Below are 21,824 nucleotides of genomic sequence, written 5' to 3'. Positions count from 1 at the left end.
CAGACACACGGAATAACCAAGTAGCGTGATTACCAGACGCTCTATGGACCCTCTGCTAAGGGGGTGCACGGGATGGGAATGGACTCAGGGGCCGAGGTGTGTGGTGGTGCCGATGGAGGTATCACAGGGGAGGAGATGTTGGAGCAGGGCTCGCCTTGAAAAATGCATGGGGATTGACCAGGGGGGGCCACGTGGCAAGGCGGGGGTGGGGGTCTTGGTGACCCAATGGACTATTCAAAGGCATGGGGGAGGAGGGGCTGAGAGAAAGAGGGAGGGCATCAAAAGGGAACGGCAAATATCTGGAGCACGGCGTCTAAGTGAGCACAGCAAGCTATGACCCCGAGGTGAGGAGGGGCCGCATCCTTAAGGGTGTGTCTTCTTTCCCCAGAGCTCAGGCTCTGAAGGCAGTGGGAGCTCCTGAAAGGGCCTTCGGTTGGGAGCTGGGGCGGGGGTGGTGGAGGTTCATATGGTACAGGCTTCTTAGGGGACCACTTTCGCCATCTAAGCCAGACCTGATGAGCCTGTGGGCGGGGAGGAGCCGGGAAGGGGTCTGAATGGCAAGAGTCAAAATTGGCAGAAAGGATCTCCAGTGGCTCTTCCTCTCTTGAGCCTCTCATCCCGCCTCTTAATCCAAGTCGTAGTATCATAGAGGCAGAAGAGAACCTGGAGGATCAACTCCTCACGCAATTGGGAAAAATGGAGGCTCAGTCAAAGGACATGCTTTGGCCAAGGTTAAGAAGAGAAATGGAAGCTGGAAATGCATGGGGCCCATGGTGATGCGGTGGTTGGATCTGGAATTTGAATCTCCCTACTGGCGACTTTGTATCTGAGGGCTGTCTCCTCTCCAGTTCCAGAAAAAGAGGGAGGCCCCATCCTATTACATGGATAGGAGTTCAAGTTTGGCCTGGTCACGGGTGGCAGAGAGTCAGATAGTGGTAGAGTATCTCCTTGGGATGCCATGAAGGTGCCATCTTGCTTCTGCTAAGAGTGAGGCCGGAACTCAATTTTCAAAGGCTCCTTTAACAGAAAGTCCCTAGAGCACTTTTGCTCTATCTAATACTAGGAACAGCGATAAAAAGTCCAAATTTTGAACTTTTGAATCTACCATCTAGAAATACAACCTGAGGTCTGTTAGATACTTCCTGAAAAATAATCCAGGAACGAAACCACGATGGTTCTCCCAACTATTCCCAGCTAGAAGAGTCAGGAATTTCTGCCCTAGTCAGAGTGCGCTTTGGAAGATACACTCTGAAAGCTAGGTGGTCCACGGCCATCGAAGGCGGCTGAAATAGAGCTGTGGAGTGAGAAAAATCCAGGCTGGTGTGTAGCTTAGGAGGGTTTTAAATGCCTGTGAGGCGTGAATGAACAGAACTCTCAGAATCCCTGGAGAAGGGCTCCGGCCCACCCAATGATTTAGTTTCTTGATTACCGTAATTACGTATCCATAATGCATGTTCTTGGAAGTGAAAACGGTAGCCGGGTCCTGGACTATAATAGTCTAGGTCGGGGTAAGCCGTGTACAGCCTCTGACATGTTTCTTAATAGCAAAGGCGTTGGGCACCCTGTAGACTGCTTACGTAGGCTGTCACCTATGTTTTGCTTTGTTTTGTTTTTACCCAGCATTTTCCAACCATGCTATCATGCGGCAGAGAGAAGTCGAGCGCCTCCCAGTGTAGTCCCTGCCGGTCTGGGGAAGCCATAGCGCAGCTGATGTAATCGATTGGGACACACACACAAATGACGGATCTGGAGTTAAAGATCCCGGATTGGATATTTCAGTTGTGGTCAGCTGGGTTGCATCGCTAGGCTTCAGTTTCCTCATTTTGTAAAATAAGTCTTTGTAAGACGAACGCTCCTTCTGCTTCAAGGTCATTCGACAGTTCAGTGCAGAGTGCTTTGGTACAGTGTTGGTGTTCGGTGTTTGGCCGGTAGGAACATTAGGTAGGACAGCTCAGCAAATGAATCTAATTAGGTGAAGCGCCTTGTGGCCCTGTGCGTTCAGTGAGTGGTGGCTTTTGTGTCTTTCTGGAAGGGAGAGCTTTTTTGTCTGGTTGATTTTGATTTGTTTCCTGGACACCATGGAAGGTATGATTTCCCGCAAACTGTGTTCCGGCATCTTCTCATCATTCTCCTTCTCCCCCCGGTGCCCCTGCCTGCTTTTGGTACCCTTGTGACTTACTGCTTTGAGAGCACAGAGCCCTGCAGCCTCACTCCTCATCACTCCCTGGGAGAAAGCGGAGCCACTGAGAAGGCACATGGGCTACCACCGTCATTGGCGAGATGAGCTAGCTGATCCAAGGAGACTGGTCAGACCAGTGAGAGAGCAGAGGGCAGTCCTGCTGGGGACTGAGCTTCCTGGGCGCTCAGGCTCACCACACTCTTCCCCATCTATGGCCCAAGCCCTCCCTGAAGGCATCCCAGGCATTGCCCTCTGTCCAGATTCCTTCCAAGCACCGTCGTTGGCTCCCTCTGACTCTGCGGCCAGTCCAGGAACGTCCACACTGACAATGTCTTCCTCTTCCTCCTATCTGGGTTCCTAATTATCTTGCTGATCAAGACATGTTTTCTTGGTGGTCTAGATCATGCTCAAATAGGGGTAGTCCAGTCCCCTACTTCTAAAAAACAAAACAAAACAAAACAGAAAGCAACCTCCTCCTGTCCTAACATGAGCGATCATATTCAGAGATGCTTGTAAGATCCCTTTCTCATGCACGGTGCTTAATGATTCCTCTCGACATTAATAACATTGCCCCTCGAGCAAAGCTGTGTGTCATAGCATGTCTCACCACCTCCAGCCTCTTGTTGAGTCCCTTATGTATGTGTCTGTGCCCTCCCCCTAAGGTCACCAGAAACCCACCTCTGGTTACACAAACTTGGTTTATTGACTCACTGCAACAAAGGAGAAAGGCACCTTATGGAGAATAAAGGCTGTTTCAGTAAGATGTTAGAAAGGACTTAGTATAGGATTTGGGCTCGTTTAAGTAATTTTGGGAGGAGGGTTCAAGGAAGTGGAGCTTTGCTTTGGATTCAACGCTGCCAGAAGACATGTTGATTCTATGATTGGTATCTTAATAGATTTTCTCTAGAAGGCAGGGGGAATGATGCGAGACTCACACCATAATTGGGAAAGAAGGAGCAGTTACTCCTATTAATATTAGCCAGAATCGGATGTCTGGTCATTGCTGTGGCTTGGAAAATATGAAGGGCCAAGTGACAGTGCCAAGTCAGGACCTGTCAGGGGCTACGTTTCCCTTCCTTAGTCCTCTCGTTTGGCCAAGGGCAAAGTAAGTCTGGAAGCCATTCACCTATGATAGTCAGGTCTTCACCGTGGCCAAAGTTCTGCTGTTAGGGGGCTGTGTAGAGAATGTAGTCTGTAGTTGGACCAGAGTTAGTCTCTCCTGCTCTTTTGTGGCAGGGAGAGTTTCTTTCTTAATCTTCGGATGTGACACAGGCTACACAGTAGCTTTCAAGACTCTGAAAAGAATACACCAGGCAGCTCTAACACAGGCAATGACCAGAAATAGAACTTGTTGTTGGTTCTTGTAATTGGCCCTGAGGACAGGCGCCCAGATTATTAAATCCAGGCAATGAAAATGTGTCCCAAACCCAACTGTTTTTTTTTTCTAGAGATCTGGGTGACTTTTTCCGTTTAGCTTACTTCTAGATTGTTCTACTTGAGCCTGTAGCGTTTATATGGTGCAGCCAGAGGGTTTGCTGTAGTGTGGATTCCCTTGGGCTTCCTAAGAAGGAATTAAGGGCTATGTGATCATGCATGACAGCTCTGGCTAATGGATTTCCATTTACAACGCTTGGTTTGGCTTCCAGAGCAGCACTTATATAATTGATGACATCTTACTAGGGTCGGGGGAGGTTCTGGACCATCTTTTCCAGCTGAACTATCCCTTCCGTGGGAATTGCAGTTTGCATAGTATGCGTGAGGAGTGAGTCGGCTGTCCCCTCTGGCAGTCCTCCCAGGTAGTTTGTGTTTGTCTCTTTTTGGAAGTTTCTGGACATTCTTTTCAGGGAAGCATGATCCACTGGAAGGCTGGTAATTTTAAACATCTGAAAATCTCTAAAATTGGTCCGGAAACAGGAAAACTTTGTGTGTGGCAGGTGGTATAAGCCTGATGTCCACATAAAAAGTAATATCCTGGTGGGGCACAGACCATACTGGCAATGTCATTTATCCCAAAAGGAGAGAGTCAGGTATTTTTTTTTTTCTTTTTTGCCCTCAGGGTGGGATGCTTTCCTGAGTGGAGTTAAACAGCTTTTGCAAAGCAGGATGGACTGTCTCTGGAGAGAACATTGCAACAAGAAGATGCCCAACATCAGTCTCCGTCTCTGATGGGCTGAATTTTGCTGATAGGGTTATAATGACCTAAACAGAAGCATATTCCCGATTGGGGCCAAGGTCCAATTTTTTTTAAACATTTAAGTTTGGGATTAATTATATGAGGACCAGAAGGACTTGTGGGAGAAGATCTACCTTGTGTAGTGTTGAAAGGAACAGTTGTTAAATGTCGCCTAGCGTCAGCAGTAGTTATGGGCTGAGGAAAACACAAGAGAATTTTATTTTTTTCTTCAGGGGCAGAAGACCTCAGGGGGTCAAAAATAACAGGATTTAGAGAGGGAGGTCATGTTGAGAAGTCTTTGAGTTAGTTAATAGAGCGTGTGGAAGTATAGTCCTATACAAGATTAGTGGTAGAGGAAAAGAAAAATGGCGAAGAAGAATCCAAATTAATCTTGTTTGGTGTCTCAGGTGGCAGTTATCCACTTCTCTGGTCAGCAGCCCATCTGTTATCTCAGGCTGAAGCTCTCCTTTTCTGTAGGCAGCTTTTTCTTGAGGTTTCATAAGAACCCGTGGTGTGACGTCTTCCAGTGGAATGGATGTCCAGTAGTTTGGTGACGTCTGTCTTTGTCGTTGAGAAACACAAAGCCAGTGACCAGCAGCTTGGCATTTTCCTGCTGTTAACAGTACGTGATAAGGTCTTTCAAGGCTCCGAGAATGTTTTTGTCCTGCTACTTCAGAATACCAACACCCCAGACCTCCTGCTTTTGGGTCACACCGAGGTTGCTTCCATTGGGGCCACACCTAGGGTGAGACCCAGGAGTCCTCGATGTGTGCCCCTATTATGGAGTCCAGGATCCTGGGCCAAGGCAGGGAGAGCTTGAGCTGAATCTCATCGGAACCTCTATTTCTGTTAATACCCCATCACCAACATACAAAGTTGGGTTTATTGACTCCTTGCCGTGAAAGAGAACACATGTCATGGACAATGGTGGTGCTTCTCAATGGACTTTTTTTCTTTCTTGTAAGTCCTCCTCGATTGATCTGGAAGCTTCTGGAAAACAGAACCTATGTGTGGTGTTCCTTATTGTGTTTACTCAATATATGACTCAGCAGATGCCATTTAAATTAGCAGCTGGGTAAGGAAATGAAGGGATTTTAACCTCTTAAAAGAGAGGCCGGTTACCCGGCCGAGCTGAGAAATTACAGTTACTCCTCTTTCTCTGAGGCTGGAGGGGCCGAAAGGAAGACAGACAGACTCATCGATGGGGAAGATGAAGATAGCACTCCAGAGAGAGCAAATCCCAAACTGGGACTCTCTTTCCGGTTGTTTTCCAAGAATGGGAAGTTGAACTTCTACTTCTGGATTGAACTGGGACCATGGTGACACTGCAGGGTGGGGCCCTTACCGGACAAGAGGGGCGGTGCCCCAGAAAGAAGGGAGCTCACAGAGCTGCCTCTCTGGAAGAATTGATGTGACAACAACAGCAAGAATAATTACAATATTTCTCACCTGTTTGTTTTGCTTTCGGTTGCTCCTTCTTCCTTTCCTTCCTCTGCTCTTGAAAATCAACAATGCCATAAAACATTTGTGCCACTTCCATGCTGGGCATTGGACTGGGGTTATAAAGATGAGCAAGGCATGATGCCCAAGGCTCACTCTTCAGTGATTTATGGGATGGGGGACAGTGGCAGAGAAGTGCTAACCAGATGACAGTTTCCTGTTCCAGACCCTCCGAGCTCCAGATGACTTTTGGCTTCTTCTTTGGTTCTATGCAAGTACACAGAGAAAGAGGCATCATTTTGCTCCTTGAAAGCCAAGACGAGAGTCTCCTGATGGTTACTTGTGGCCATCTGGAGGGAGAGGAGGGACTCACATACTCGCGGTGTGGCCTCAGCCACCCATTAATTTCCAAGGGCTCAGCACCAGGGCTCTGGAGGGATCAGATGGAGACAGGGTTGGAACAAGGAGTAGAGTGGCTCAGCAGTGGTTCAAGTTGAGTCAAGGCCAAGGTAATTAGGCTGGGAGTGAAAAATGGGGCAGCGAGAGTGGGCTGGCAGCTAGTGGAAGAGGGCGCTGTCCCAACAACCCTCAGGACCCCTGAGCCTGTTCTGATCCTCCCCCAGCTCCCTGAAATCTGGAGAAGTGGAGCCTGGGTGCGGGGAACACACCCCCTCGGACTGAGAGGACTTTCCCCTGCCCTGCAAGACCCTCGGGAGGCCCCCGGGGGTTCACTTCCTCCCAGGGCAGTTGCGTCCCTCCTCTCCACCTTCTCTCCCTCCAAATCCATCTTCATTAGTAACTATAAACGTCAGAGTCAGAGCCGTTAGAAGGCTGTTCCTAGATAAATAATGCTTTTCATATTTAATTTACGAGTAGTTCTGCAGCCTCTTTGGGGTGTGCTGGGTTAATTAAGAGCTGAATTAGATGGAGCTGCATTTCCCTAAGGAGACTCAATTAAACTCTTTCGGTCCAAAAAAAAAAAAAAAAAAAGAAAGAAGAGAGAGAGAGAGATGAGAGAGATTGAGAGAGAGAGAGAGGAAGGTAGTTGAAGAGAAGGGTCCCTGGGAAGGCACCCCCTTCATCATGGCCTCAACAGAAGGCTGGCTGGAGGGGAGCTCAGGATGCTTGTCGTTCTGCTTTTCTTTTATAATGCAAAGCCTCCTCCAGCCCCCGAGGCAGGTGGCCCAGCGCCTGCGTGGCGAGGGGAACTCAGCGCGGTGAGCCAGGTCAGTGCTTCTGGCTGGCACGGGGTTAAAGCCCTGTAGCCGGGAAGCCAGCCTGGAACTGGGCCATTTGCCTAGGGGACCCTGCCAGGAGCCGGAAGTGGTGCTGGGGAAGCGGATCCCAGGTCTCAGGGCCAGGACCATGGCTCTGAAATTTCAACGCCCCCCTCCCAGCCCTTTCACCCTCAAACTCAGTCTCCTCTTGCTGGGGCTGAGCAGACGAGGGCCGTGTGTGTCCTCAGCATTTCATGGGCAGTCGACGAACTCTCACGGAGCTCTGCCGTCCAGCGGGAGGCTGCTATGGCAGTGGGGGGCGGGGCATGGAGGTCAAGGCGGTTCTCTCATGGCTTGGCAGAGCGCCAGCAGTTTGGCCCAGCCCTCCCGTTTAAGGGGAAGCAATAAGGCCAAACTCTTTAAGAGTGAGTGTGTACAGAGGCGGACGCAGAATACCAGGCTGCTGCCACCAACACCCTCAAATATGCATGTGTGTGTGTGTGTGTGTACATGTGTATGTGCATTCACAAGCACACACACCCCTTTCATGGGCTCACAGATTCATGGAGGGCTCTTACACATCACCAAGCTCAGACACTCGGAGGTCTGCAGGGGGCGGGACGGGATTTACACCCTCGGCTCACAAGCAAACCCTCCCAGTCTCCTGTCGCCCCTTGCTGTACAGGGAAGAGTGTTCCCGCACCCCTGGAGACCCTGTCGTAGACCGTGGGGCCAGATAGAGTCTGCACACTTTCAGAGTCCTAGACACTGCCAGCACCCTCTGTGTCCCCAGACATGTCAGACGATCGCAGCCTGGCTCTTGACCTCATGGCCACATGCTCACGCTCCTGATATAAGACTTGGGCTGCGGCATCAGCCTCTTTACCAAACGTGCTTGTACACGCGTGTGCTTAGGTGTGCAGGCGTGCACGTGCACACACACACACACACACACACACTTCAGCACAGGGCTCAAGTCCAGACTGCTGCTTTGTTATGTAAAACAGATGGAACTCTCTTTATGACTGTCCCTTGGCCTCCTGAGCAGTTTCTGTAGAATTGGCAGCCAGTGGAAAATGAACCTTCTCGTGAAGACTAGGAAAAGCAGAAGGAGCAGGGCTGAAGGGAGCCCTCGGCACAAGCAGGCGTGTGACAGCCCTTGACCCTGCAGACTCCCAGAGCACGCCGGCCGTGTGCTCCCTGGCCCATCACACCGGGTGCTGTGACATCTTGCACTCTTGAGGACCGGTTTCCTTCAAAGGGCGGCTCCAGCAAACCGGCTGAAACTTGGCCCCGCCTGCCCCTTAACCTCCAGGCCATGGGGGGATGGGAAAGCCTGAACCGGCTGGGAATCGCAGGGACGGGTGGAGGCGCTGCTCTGGTGCTGTCTGCATTTACCTGGTTTCTGATTTGTAGCTCCCCCTCCAGTTTCATGGCCAGGTTCATACTGGGGGACAGAGCTGGCTTCTCTGGCTAGTCCTGTGGTGCTTCTGCCTGGGCACAGTTTTGTCCCCACCCCCCACCCCCACCCCGATGCCTTGCTGGTGTTTACCCGGAGAAGGGCTCTCCAAAGCAGCATGGAGGCCGTCAGCTCTGACCTGAGTGCTGGGAGGGCCGCAGAGATCGTCTCTCTCCGCCCCTGTGTACAGAGGGAGAGGAGCGACTTGATCTTGGCCGCAGGGCGGGTTGGAGGCAGACGGGCTCCAGACCCAGGGCTCCTGGCTTCTGTCCGCCTCCTTCCCCGCCCTGGTGGCACGCACCACCGCTCTTTTTCCTCTTTGCCTTTCTTACCTTGTCTCGTCTTTATCTTATATAGGTGTATCTTGCTTTATACAACGGATAAGTTCTTTTAAATGTTGTCTGTGAAGAGGGATTTCCACATCAAATCATACTGGAAAGTGCGTCTTCCTTCCCTAGGGGAGTTTGCTCCTTGGGCCCCTAAGTTTGTAGAGCCGTAGTTTAAAAGGGGCTTTACACGTTGCCTTTGATCCTTGCAAGAGCGCTGGGGATGGCAGGGCGGGCTGAGAAGCCACCCCAGAGAGGGCGGCCCAGCCACTTCTCCTGCCTCTTGTCTGCCTTTCGGTGGGAAGTCTCTGTCTGTCTCGCCTGATCGCTGAATTCCTTGTGAGCTGAAACACTCAGCTTGGAAACCGGATTGCTCCGTTCCATCCTGTGTTTTCCAAAGTACGTTGCACAGAACACTGGTCCTGAGAAATCTCTGTGATGAGAGGGTTCCTCAGTCAAACCAGTCTGAGAAATGCTACAGATGGTCTCTCCCTCTTGGAGACTTGCCGTGCATAGGGGCCCACTGAAGGCTCTGAGAAGTCCTGCTATAAAAACCTGCTTAACTCTGCTTTCCTGAAACTGCTGTGGCCATAGGATCCTCTATCTCTGGTAATACCTGTTGTGTGGAACACCCGGTGGGAAACATTGGTCTCGTTTGTTTTCTGTGTTATTCACCTCTCAAGTTTAAGTGAGGCCCACTGCCTTTCCCCCTTGGCCGGGCTCCTCTCCCTTCCTTCCTCGGGCATCCCTGTGCAACCTCAGAGCAGAGGCCGTAGCTGTTTTCTCTGCTTTAGAAGGGACCAAGAGCGGGAAGGGCTCACGGTGGGGCTGGGCAGTGTGACCTGGAAAAGCTCAGGAGACCTAAGATGGACAGCAGACCGGTGAGGTGAGACCAAGCCATCTTGGGGTGTGCCTGAGTGTCTGCCTGGGGCTCCTGGTCTCCGGCGCTGCGCCACCCCCTACCTGGCCTCCCTGCCACTGGTCTGTCCGCCCAGCGTGCTCCGTCGTCATCCGTCATTCTCTTGGGAGCTGTGAAATGCATCTTTGGTGTCCTCCTCTCCTCCTCTCTTTGTCTTTACCATTCCAGCCATTGTCGGATTTCTTTTCTTTCACCTCCTGCCCAGACCCTCGGCCTGGGGGGGGCTCTTAGAAGTCAGGTTTTCCTGTCACCTCCTTGCCCTTGATCATACTGTCTGACCCCCCCCCCACAATGACCTGTCCACCATGTCTTGTGCTTCGAGTGCCTGACCCAGGCACCTGTTGGGTGACAGGAGCGGTGCTCACTTTGTGACCCTGGGAGTGAATCCAGTGCTGGCGATGCGATCCGCCCCTAGAGAGAAGGAGGGGATGATCTCACATCTTTCCTGATAACGAGTGCATCAAGGCCAAGCGCCCTCTGCTAGAGCCCCTTATCGATCCACCAGCACTTAAAGCCAACCCGGGCACAAGGTCATGTCTGCCGGCCTTCCCCAGGGGGCTCGCTGTTGGCTTTTTGAATGCAAGGGCAGGAGGCCACTCTCCCCCGGAGACTTACAATGCTCAGCCCACTGTCTCCTCCCCGCCCGGCACCTCCACTCATCGCAACGTACAAGAGGGCGACAAAGCGTCCTGGGTGTGACAGCAGACAATTTGGTCTTGGAGAAGCTACTTGATGCCTCACAGAGCCTCAGTTTACACATCCTGAGAACAAGGGAGCTCGGGCCTTCCCTAACAGAAATCTAGTGAGGGTGAATGCGGTGTTCGGGATGAACAGCTCTTTATAAACCTCAATAAAATAAGGGCAGCTTGTCCATTCCCCTCGCTGGGAATGGAGGGTTTCTGTGCAGATGAACTGAGGGTGCTTGGTCATTACAGGTGTTTGGTGAAAGCGAACTTCTTTCTATTGCTCTTACGGAACCTTCCTCCCACTTGACGTCAGTCCCTGGAAAACCCCAGTCTCAGCCTCTGCCCTGAGTCAGCCTGTGTACTCTTTGTCAAAAGCATAGCGAGATTCATGTCGCAGCTTCTGCCCTCCTTGAGTACGGGATGGTCACCTCTAGGACAGTGCCTGTCCCCTTGGACAATGACCCCCCCTGGGGGGGGGGCTGGGACTGTGACCCCTCCCTGGGCGCTTCCTCTGTGTCAAATATGAGAATGATCTGCTCAGAAGAAAACAGCACCCACTTCCAGCCTGAACCCAGGGTCCTTCTCAGTTGTCACTCCTGGGAATCCCAGGGCCACAGCTGAGGCTCTTCTCGGGGAAGCCATCTGTACGGGGCACACTTGGGTGTTCTGTTGGGTTTCACCCCAGCCTCGTTCCCACATCTTGCCCTTGGAAACCCCCATCCTTGTAGGAACCTTGTCCTCTCTCCCTCCCTGACTTTTCCTGCTGGTTTCTGTTTCTGGGCAAAGTGTACCACCCGAGGGCAGTGCAGGGCAGCCAGGCCCCCTCTGCAGGCAGGTCAGAGGTCAGCCCAGCAGGCCCAGCCCTGGGGGGTGCCTGGCAGTGTGGGTGAGAACTGTCTCTTGTGTGGGTGTCGCTGGGGCCTCAGAAGGACAGTAACACAGATGCTGGCCTTTGGGGCTGAGTCTTTTCTATCTCCCTGAAATGAAGGGGAAGCTGGTTGCCGTGGTGAATCATCAGACTGACTTGTTTACAGTCCTGTGTGCAGGGTTCTATCCCTGGGCCAGGAGGGTTTCTCCCCCTCCGAGGGTCAGACTGGGCTTCTCAGTGCACTGAAGGATGGACGGGTGGGGGGGTGCACTGGTTCCGATCAGGGTTTGAGTTCGCGGTGTCCTGTTTTGGGGTTGGTTGGGAGAACGCACTGACCGGGTCATGGGGACCTCTCATTCTGAGGCCACTTTCTGCAAGTCATTTGTCAGCTGCATCCCACGAGCTGGGTCCTGAACTGGGGTTTCCAGAGCTGAGGAGTTAAGCTAGGGCCATGACCTCGAGGCACTTCTCATCTAATGCGCATTTAAAGGGGCAAAATGGTAACAGATGGGGGTGTGAAAAGTATAATGAATTCCACTTTCCCCAGAGGGAGCTGAAGCAAGAGGCTGGCAGGGGAGGTGACCTGAAGCCAGACATCAAAGCTGGCAAGCTGCTCTCCAGACAGATGTGGGAGAGGTAGGGACAGTGGGAAGGTTGTCAGGCCAGGCTGTGGTGCCTGGGGTGACACCAGGCAGGGGTGCCTTGGTGCAGGAGGTAGTGTGGGAGAGCAGTGGGCCAGCCCAGACTCAGCCCTGACTGAAGGGCAGCCCTGGGGGCTATGTCAAGGTTAGCCCAGGGTCAGAGAAAGTGCCCGGGTCACCACTGAAAGCCAGAGGGCTCAAGCCAGTATTTTAAAAAGGCAGGTGGAGCATGACAGCTTACCTGTGGCTTCTTCTGATTCTGGGCTGCTTAGCAGTGAAGTGAGACTTTGGATTTGGCCTTCTGGGGGAACTGTCTGCCGCTCCATAGGCCCCGGGGTTCCTGTGCTGTCCCAGAGCACCAGAATGAGGGCCAGTCAGATAGCAGGCCACCCGCCCTGCCTGAAGGAGTGTGCCCTGAGAGCTCAGGTCCCCTGCCTCCTGCGGGAAGGGGTCTGGAGTGGAAAGGATGGGAGCTGGAACCGGCCGAGAGGCTCCGGGAAGGTCCTTCCAGGTTGCACTTTTGCCAAGAGGCCCTTCATTCCCTGGCCCCACACAGAAGGTGCTCACAGTTCTCTCTGCATGACCTTAACATTTTCCCCCCTTGTCGTGGTTCGTTTCTTTTCCTTTTTCCTCCCTGTGGGACAGACTTGGACCGAGGGCCTCCGTGGGCGGCTCCCTCTCTCCTGGCTTTCCTAGTCTTGCTCTGCCCTCTCTCACAGACACCTGTCTGAGCCCTGCACTGCTCGCTCAGCGCCTGCTGTGCCGGACTCTGGCCCTTATCTGCCGCCTGCAGCTGTCCCTGGGGCCCCAGGCTCCCTCTCCCCCCCCACCCTCCATTCTTCACTTCTGGCTGGAAAGGCCTTGCACATCTCCAAGCAAGGCCTGAAGTCCCCATTCTAGAAGCCCAGATTTTTTGTTTGTTTGTGTTTGTTTCCAAGGCTGAGCAGACCTGTCACTGGTGGGGGAGCCCATCACGGGGGCGGGGAAGTGGGGAAGGAGGTGGCAGAGGGATGCTTTTCAGGCAGTCTTAAAGCCCGATAGTAAAGCTAATAATGATAATAACCAGCATTTATTCAGTATCTGCTGTGTGCTTGCTACTTTGTTAAATGCTTTATTTAATACGTTTATTTCCCTTACTCCTCTCAACAACCCGAGGAAGTATGTCCTACTACTATCCCCCTTTAAAATGGAGGTCCGGACAGGGGGTGAGAAGAGCCCACTGTTTACCTGCTTCCCTGTGGGGAGGGCTTTCCTCAGCAAAGGGAACACTCTCTAAAGGCGAGCTAGGACATCTCTCTGACTCCAGCCAGGATTGCCCTGGAACACCTTGCTGGGGAGGGGTCAGGACCAAGGCTGAGGGCTCTTAGGTCAAAGTGGCTTCTTTGCTACTTCCGGGTCCCAGTCAGAAGGTTGTTCTCGTGGCCTAACAGACACCCGTCCTACCCCCAATATATCCCTGTAGGACAAGGAGTGTCAGCAGGTGCCCCTGGAAGGAGGAACAGCAATTTTTCTGTTAGTAGGGGCTTGACCTAAGTTGCCAGCTGCTCAGTGGGTCGAAGCAGGGGTCTGTACCTCAAAAACCTTCCCCAGGGACCCTATTTTAATGTTCTTTCTGTGGGTCTCCCCTTTGCCTCAACATCCTCCCTCTGCGGTGGGAGCTGGATCCTGGGCCTCTCCACCCTCCCGTGCCAGCCTGTTGGCCAGTAGGGCCCTTTTTCTGATAGTCTTTTCTTGTTCTCTGACCCGAGGAGTGGGGCAGGGAGCTCTGTACCCCAGAGTGTGTCCCTTTCCTGTTTCCACAGCCTGGCTCAGGGCCCTGCAGGCTGCGGTTGGCAGATTTTGCCCATTAAAAAGATGTCTTTCTTTGAGAGGGTGAGGAGCTAATCATTAATGTGAAGAGACCCTTCTAGGACAGATGTATGCTGGGTTTGCTTGGAGAATGGTTGAGCAAGAGCAGTTGATCGACTTCGGAGAGGGACAGAGAGAACTCACCTCCAGGGCAGATTTTTTTTCTTTTTTCTTTTTTTTCTTTCTGGAACTCCCAGGAAACCAGATGGGCTGGTTGCAATAACTCTGGGTGTTTCCTCACCTGCCTCTCGGGCTCTAGGGGGATGGTTAGACCTATGGAGAGCCTCCTGGGGTTAGGCGCTCTGTGTGAGTTTTTCAAATCTTATTTCTGGTGTGGATTTGAGCAGGGGGTGGGTAAGGACGAGAAACAGGGTTGTTTTAGGGTCTCGAGAGACTCTCTCACCGCAGAGAAGGAACTGCCTATAAGCTCTCACCTGCCAAGGAATGACCTCTGGTCGTGGGAAGTTTGTTACCCATACAAAGGCAGGGCCTGACCAGTGAACGGGGGAGGTGGGTGGACGGAGTGGCCACAGGAGCGCTGGGGAGCAGCCCGCCCTGGGAGCGGGGACTCTGGGGGCCCATCTCTGTGACGAGCTGACTGCCCCCTGGGAGCCCTGGCGTGCTTACTCTAGAACAGAGCTGTTCCTAGTTGTCCCACCTTCCTGCCTCCTCCTGTGGCTACTGAGGACGACGTGGGCCATTGATGTGATGCTCAGAGCAGACCTGTGCCGGGAAACTTGGGGACCCCCTTAGCAGAACGAACCTCTTCCTCTATGTTCCAGGGTATTTGCCACCACCCCCCACCCCCCCACCCCCGCTACCTTTTATCATTGTGTGGCCTGGTGCCTCTCTTTCCGGCTTGTCTCTGCCCCACCTCCACCACGCTGGGATGTGAGCTCGTTCAGGACTGGGCAACCGCCTGGCTGTTGCTACTGCTCTGTCTGGCATTAGGCCCGCACAGGGAGGGGGGTCCCTAACGCTGCCAAGTGAAGGCTGCAGAGGGCCATGGCCTCTGCCTCTCACAGGGACGAGACTCGGGAGGGGGTCAGGCAGGGGGCACCTGGGTGGCTCAGTCATTTAGCGTCTGCCTGCAGCTCAGGGTGTGATCCCAGGGTCCTGAGATCGAGCCCCATATCGGGTTCCTCCGCTGGGAGCCTGCTTCTTCCTCTCCCACTCCCCCTGCCTGTGTTCCCTCTCTCACTGGCTGTCTCTCTCTCTCTGTCAGATAAAAAAAAAAATCTTAAAAAAGAAAAAAAAGGAGGGAGGCAGGCGGGACATCTGTGGGATCCTGACAGGTAAGAAAAGTGGGGCTCCGTGATCCAGTGACTTGACCCCAGCCACTCAGCTTTCAGGCTAGATCTGCCCAGGTCAGTCTTAGCCTCTGGGATCCACTGCAGTGGTGGGGTGTGTGTCGGCCCTGAACACGAAACATCTGGTAAGGTAAAGAAAACCAGGTAGGTGACACTGCTGAGACGCTGGCCTGGCCAACACCTGTCCTGCCTGAACTCCCACTATTTTTGTCTTCGTTTTCTTCCCTGTGGTAACTCTTAGAGTCCTGAAGATGGCCCCAGTGCCCCATGAGCCTTCCGGCCTCTTGGCCCTGAGATCTAGAAACCAGGTTTCCAAGCCCTGACTGTCCCTTTCAGCTTTCGGGACAACCCTTGTGTGTGGGGGGGGGAACTCAGGAGGGACTTGGAGTCCCGACATGGAGGGGCAGGTCCTCCCTCTTGGTCACCCCCTCTGGGAAGCACTTTATAAATGTTTCTGCAGCTCTGCTTGGAAGACGCTACTCAGTGGAAGCGAGCGGGTCTCTTTCAGACCCACTTGCCTTGCTCGGGGCTCAGGGCTGAGGCACCTTAGCCTCTCATTACCCCCACGGTCAAACTGCCGGGCGGGCCGCATCACTGTTTTTCATTTTGTAGACAAGGACATGGAGGCCCAAAGAGTCGAAGTGACTGGCCTCAGGTCCCCCAGCCAGGAGATGGCAGAGCTGGGATTTGAACCCGGCACATTTTGAGAAGGACGTGCTCAGGGGCAGTGAGCTCCAGCCTTGCGTCTCTCGGAGAAGGAGGACTGTTGCCTCTCGCCGCCCTCCCCCAGCCCAGCCGGGCGGGCAGGGGTTCTGGCTGCACCTGCTGGCCTCCTCGGCCTGGGCCTTCACTGGGTTTGCCTGGAGACCCCATGGAGGGGAGCCCACGAGGCAGTTGACAGCAGAGCAAGGAGAAGAGGCTGCGTGGGGACCTGGACAGTTGCCCTCGGCTGGGGGGCAAGCCTGCAGCACCCAACTTTCTTCAGGGGCCGATGAGGGGCTGGGCTCTGGGACGTCAGCTGCTCGTTCCTCCCTGTAGCCCCAGCTCGGCCGGCCTCCGGACTCTCAAGCCACAGAAGGTTCTGGAGGGTCCCCGGTGGAGCCCAGCCATGAGCTTTTCCTAGCCAGGCAGCCTCAGCCACAGATGCAGTCTGGCAGGGTTTGAGGAGGGGAGGCAGGCTGGAGACGAGTGAGAAAAGGGGGGGGGGGGCTGTTTGGCTTTGGAATTAAGCGCACTGAAGCAGGGGGCATGGTGGCTCGGGAATTAACATCTCGGGCACTCTTGTATCATTTGTTTTAATTTCGCTTGGTGTTTGAACTTGAAGAAGTGATACGATCCCATGGGTTAAGGAAAGGGTTTATCATGGGAGGTCTTCCTCCAGCCTGTGGGTCCAGCAGTGTGACTCCTCTTCCCCGAGGCAGTTATGGTTTCTGTGTGTCTCTCCAGAGATGATTTAAACACACACAAGCAGATATGTATAGAGAGTATTTTAAAACGTGTTTGTACACTATCTGGAAAATCATGTTTTGCACGTCGTTCTTTTTCCCTTAACAGTGTATCTTGGCAATCTATATTAGTATACAAAGAACTCCCTTAGTCTTTCATTATGGCTGGGTAATGCTCCCTTCTGTGGATGTACTGTCATTTAAAAAAATGAAATCTAATTTACATACGGCAAACTGCTCACACCTTCAGTGGACAGTGCAATGCATGTTTGCATACGTATACACCCAGGGGACCGCCCCCAAACAGAGTACTTTCCATTACCCCACAAGTTCCCTTGTGCCGCTTCCCAGTCAATACCCCTGCCTAGAAGTTCTCGTTATTCTGACTTCTAACTTCTCAACCTCACTTCAGTTTCCTTATCTTTAAAATGGGCGCAATGTTAGAACTGACTCACTTGCCCGGCACAGGAATTGTCCAACAAACGATGGATGTCAGGTTTATTTAAGTCCCTGGTCTGTATTCTCTCTTCTACCTCTGTCTGGGCTCTCCAGTTACTTCAGATTCTCCTTTTTCTTTCTTTCCTTCTTTCTTTTCTTTCCTTCCCTTCCCTTCCCTTTCTTTCTCCCTCTTTCTCTCTCTCTCTTTCTCTCTCTCACACACACACACACTCACACTCACTCATACACCCTCCTCCTCACTCACACACCGTCTAGCCATGGAGATAGACCAAGGGGGTCATTGTGCAAAGCCCAGGCTGTGTGAATGGCTCCATTGTTCCAGGGCTGAGTTCCCAGAGCCAGCCGGTACGGCGCTGACCAGGGATGGGCTGTCCAGTGGGAGGTGCCCGTGGGCCCCTGACCAAGGGCTGACCACACCTGGCAGGACACCCACTTCCCCTCCTCCCTCTGGCCGAGGAGGGAAAGCGCCTCCGTCTGACCCAGGCCTGGCTGGGGGGAGCCCAGTGGATGCCTCCCATTCTCTGTTTGGCTTCCTGACGCTGGAATGCCAGGGCCTGGGGCACCTGCAGACGTACACAGTGGCCTTGGCTTCGAGAGGCCGGGGGCAGATGAGGAATGGGGACAAGGAGAGAAAAAGGAAGTGGACGCTGAATGCTTACCTTATCCCTTTTCCCCTCCTGGTGTGCATGAACGGAGCCTGAGGGTCTGGGGGATGAACTGGCCCATAGGGAGCCACCTAGAAGCAGGCCTCCACTGCCAGGTGGCTCCTACCCCAGGAACTGATCCAGGACGCAGGGCTGTGGTTGCCTTTGGGCCGGACTCCCCAGGGCGGGACTCGTGTGTGCTGGTACACAAGATGAGTCTGTCCACCTACCTGCGGAGTGTCTCCCAGATTCCTCACAAGTGACAGTCTTGGCACCTACCTTGACCTTATGCCCTTTAACGCTGCCTGTGAGATCCGGAGCAGGGCCCACTCTCAACCTGCTCCTCGCCACCTGCCAGCAGGGAATGTGCTGGAAGGGCTTCCTACTTTCTCAGCACCAGCCAGGGCTGGGGAAGGGGTTGCCTTGGGGGCCAATATGAAGTGAGCCCCCATGAGCAAGAGGTAATGAGGGGTGCAGGATTAGGGCAGAGGAGGGGTAAGGAGACAGGAGGCAGAACAGGGAGGGGCTGACCTGGAAGCGAGTGAGGGGATGGGGGAGAATCTGGACGGTGGGGGCAAGAGTTTACCAGACAAGGATCCAGGCTTCCTGGGGGCTTGATTTCCTCCTGCCTCAGGTAAGCGACCAGACTGCAGTTCCTGGCTGCCCTAGGCAGCCCACGTCCCTAGAGTCTGGGCCAGATTCCTGGTAGCCTCCCAAAGTCCCAGCACACACCATTAGTTGCTCCCTGGGCCGACACCGTCCCTCCTTCCTATCCCTGCCAGCTTGGGCACCTGCCTCACAGAGCTCAGACCTCTCCCTGTGCCTTGCCAGTTCTCAGCTGGACCGTGTACCTGGTCTGAACTGTCTGATCCGGGGGCTGAGGCTTCTGTGGGCAGGAGCGGGGGAGGGAGCCCAGCCCTCCCAGGATCCTGTCTTCTCTGGGCCAGCTTCCCTTGCCATGGAAACACCCCAACAGAGGCCTGGGAATTACCCACGATGTGCGTTTTATTTGCAGCCCATGCTCCTGTTCTGTCCGCCCCCAACTCCCACCACCTTCCCAGTCCCAGGGCCTGTGAGATATTCTCTGCACCCTATTTTTAGATCAGACACAGGGTCCGCAGCCCTCCTTAGGCCTTGTTTGCCTTTGGTCGGTCTGTCCATCTTCTCATAGCTCTGTGGCTGGGTGTCTCAGATGGGGTGCCCTGTTGGGGGTGGGGGAGGGGAGCCTGAGGCGGAAGTTTCCAGAGGAACGCAGACCCTGTGGCCACATCTCTGCTTCCCCAGCTGGTAGGCTCTGGGAAGCACTGGGGCAAGGGCTGGATCCTGATAGCACCACCTGATTCTCCTCAGCCTGGGCCTCCAGGGGTGAGTGTGGCAATGGCCGGCACTGTGGCTCAGTGAAGGTCAACATCGAAGCTGGACCTCTTGCTCAGAGGGCAGCTGCAGCAGGCTCCTCCCTCAGCAGGAAGTGGACAGCTGGCCTTCTCTGACTTCTCCTTCCTCCTGGAAACTTTGGGGGACTTGGATGAGACTGGTCTTGGCAAGACCTGGGCTGGACCATGTGAGGCCCGAGGAAGGACGGTGGAACCTGGGGAATTGGCTGAGGACCAACATGGACTCACTCCTGCTTCCCAACCACCAGACCCAGAAGGGCCAGGGCTCTGGGCTGGCCGGGGTGGTCGGGGCAGCAGGTGTGTTGTGGCGTAGCTACTTACCAGAAGTAAATCAGTTTCCCTGTTTCCTCCCCTCCACCAAGATTTGTTGACATCCTCTAATTCACTCGGGGCATTTTGTTCTGTAACTGGAGAGGGAGAGGGACTGTCTGTTGGGAGTGGCTCTAAGAAGAGAAGGAGTAAGGAGGCAACGGTGCCCTCCTCTCTGGCCCCTTGGCCCGCATTCGAGGCCAGTGGTTAGACGGTGCAGTCACCAGCAGGACAGTCTCTTTGTCAAGAGTCCTGGGGCCTAAGTAGTTGTGCTTCCTGGCCCTGGGGACCTCGGACCCGGGTGTTGGGGAAGAGGCTGCTCCCCTTACCTCTGGGGCTGTCCAAGGTTTGGGGCTATGGGGGCATCAGGAGTCACTCCTTCACCTGGACATTAGCTTCCCCACCAGGGTTATAATCAGGGAGGTAGGGCAGGGGGTGGGGGCACTCCTTCAAGTAGCCTCACGGCCTCTGGCAAGTTCTAGAGCAAGAGGAGACAAACATGACAGGTGGCCCGTGGTGGCTGTAGCACTTAGGCTGGTCTGGGAGCAACGCAACATCCCTCCGAGGGATTCACAGAAACCCCGGAAGGTGGGCCAGTGGGGTGACTTTTCGAGGAGCTTCAGCTGAGGACTTGATTGGGCAAGAAAGGGCAAGAAAAGGAATTTTGCATTTTTGCCAAAATGATGTGGTTTTCTGAATGCAGGAGCTGGCAAGGCCTGGAGACCTCTGTACCCAGGGATGCACGGGGATCGTACGAGGAAAAACTGGGATCACCTGTACCTGCGGGACCAGTCCAGGGCCTGGCCCTAGGTAAGGCCCTCGGATATTTGTTTTATTTCAACCCCCAAAAAGTTTCAGTCCCTTGATTTATCCAGAAGAGGAATTCATCTAGAACGGGGTAGAAGTGGGGGGATAAGAGGTATGTAAGAGACGTTTTCTTTGAAAAGTAGGAGACCCAACTGAAGGCTCAACTCACTTCCTGTTTGGCCATAGGTTCTCCGGGTCTCAGTCTGCTCATCTATGAAATGAGGGAGTTGGGTGAGCCTGCCTCTGACGGTTCCTCCATCCTCTCCCGAATGGTCCCCTCAGTAGCAGGCCTTCCATTTCATCTGTGGGGAAACTGAGGCCCCAGAGGACAGGTCCACTGGGCCTGCCTGCCACAGAGATAGAGACAGCCAGCGAGAGAGGGAACACAAGCAGGGGGAGTGGGAGAGGAAGAAGCAGGCTCATAGCAGAAGAGCTGGATGTGGGGCTCGATCCCATAACGCCGGGATCATGCCCTGAGCCGAAGGCAGACGCCTAACCGCTGTGCCACCCAGGCGCCCCTCTACCCAGATTTTCTGGTCAGAACTTTCTCTACAGGTGCCGCGGGCTTTCAGGCCTGCAGTCTGGGAAGAGCCAGGAGCCATCCAACCGGGGTTTGCTGCCTTCTCAGCGTCACCAGTGAGACAGGGGAGATGGAGGACTGGAGCGGCACATCTTAAATCAAAGCCTGGGCCATCAATCTCCCAGAACAGACTGAGATCGCGAGGTGGGTAGCACAGACTGCCACCGGATGGACAGGCAAGAGCTATGAAAAACCTGAAATCTTGAGCCCCCAGATCCCTTAACCAATTTCCAAACACCCCAGGGGCCTGCGTGCTGAGGAGAGGAAAGGGCATGTGTCATATGAGAATCCTCCAGGAGGGCCGGGGGTCTCTATTTCAGGAAAACCCCTCTGGGGTCCCGGGGGCTTCTGAAGGCCCTCTCTTCCTGCTGTTCCCTGCAGGCACCCCCACTAGCTGGGCTGACCGACTGGCCTGGCAGAGCGGTGAGTGTGCGCGGCCAGGCAGCTCGCTCCAGTGTTGGCCCCGTGGCTCACCAGCTCTGCGAACCTGGGCAAGCTGCTTAAACTCTTTGGCCCTCAGTTTCCTCATCTGTAAAGTGGGAACGGGAACACCTCCTTCCCAGGGTTGTTTTGAAGGTTAAACAAAATAATCCACACAAAGAAAACGGCATAGCGCCTGGCCCGAGGTAAGACCTCAAACATTAGCCATTAATATTAACTTTTCTGTCTTCACACAAATAAGCCCAAACTGGCTACTGCCGCTTCTCACAGGCTCTCCTGCTCTTTCGCCTTTTTATACCCTATCCATCCCTCAAGCCTCAGTTTAACTGCTGCCTCCTCCAGGAAGCCCTCCCTGAACAACTCTCCAAGGCTCCATTTTCCTCTGACTTCGCAGGCTACCTGTGGTGCACTTGATCGCATTTGCAGCCACGGCTCTTTCCCACTTCACTGTCTGGGATCCAGATTCCCCAAGCAAAGCCCTCTGCCTTTGTTGTCTGCTCTTTTTCCTCCCCTATGTCACTTGGCACAGTACAGTGCACACAGTAGGTGCTCATGAAACACTCAGGCTTGTTATCAGGTGGGAGATTTCAGGAAACTGGAAACAGAATCCCGGTGGTCCTGAGACCAGGACCTATGTCTATTTTTAGAGTTTAAATATTCTTTTAAAAAAAATCCAAAT

Source organism: Ursus maritimus, unplaced genomic scaffold (genome assembly GCF_017311325.1).
Source record: "Ursus maritimus isolate PB19 unplaced genomic scaffold, ASM1731132v1 scaffold_23, whole genome shotgun sequence".
Classification (NCBI taxonomy): Eukaryota; Metazoa; Chordata; class Mammalia; order Carnivora; family Ursidae; genus Ursus; species Ursus maritimus.
Note: the sequence above shows the minus strand (reverse complement) of the source record.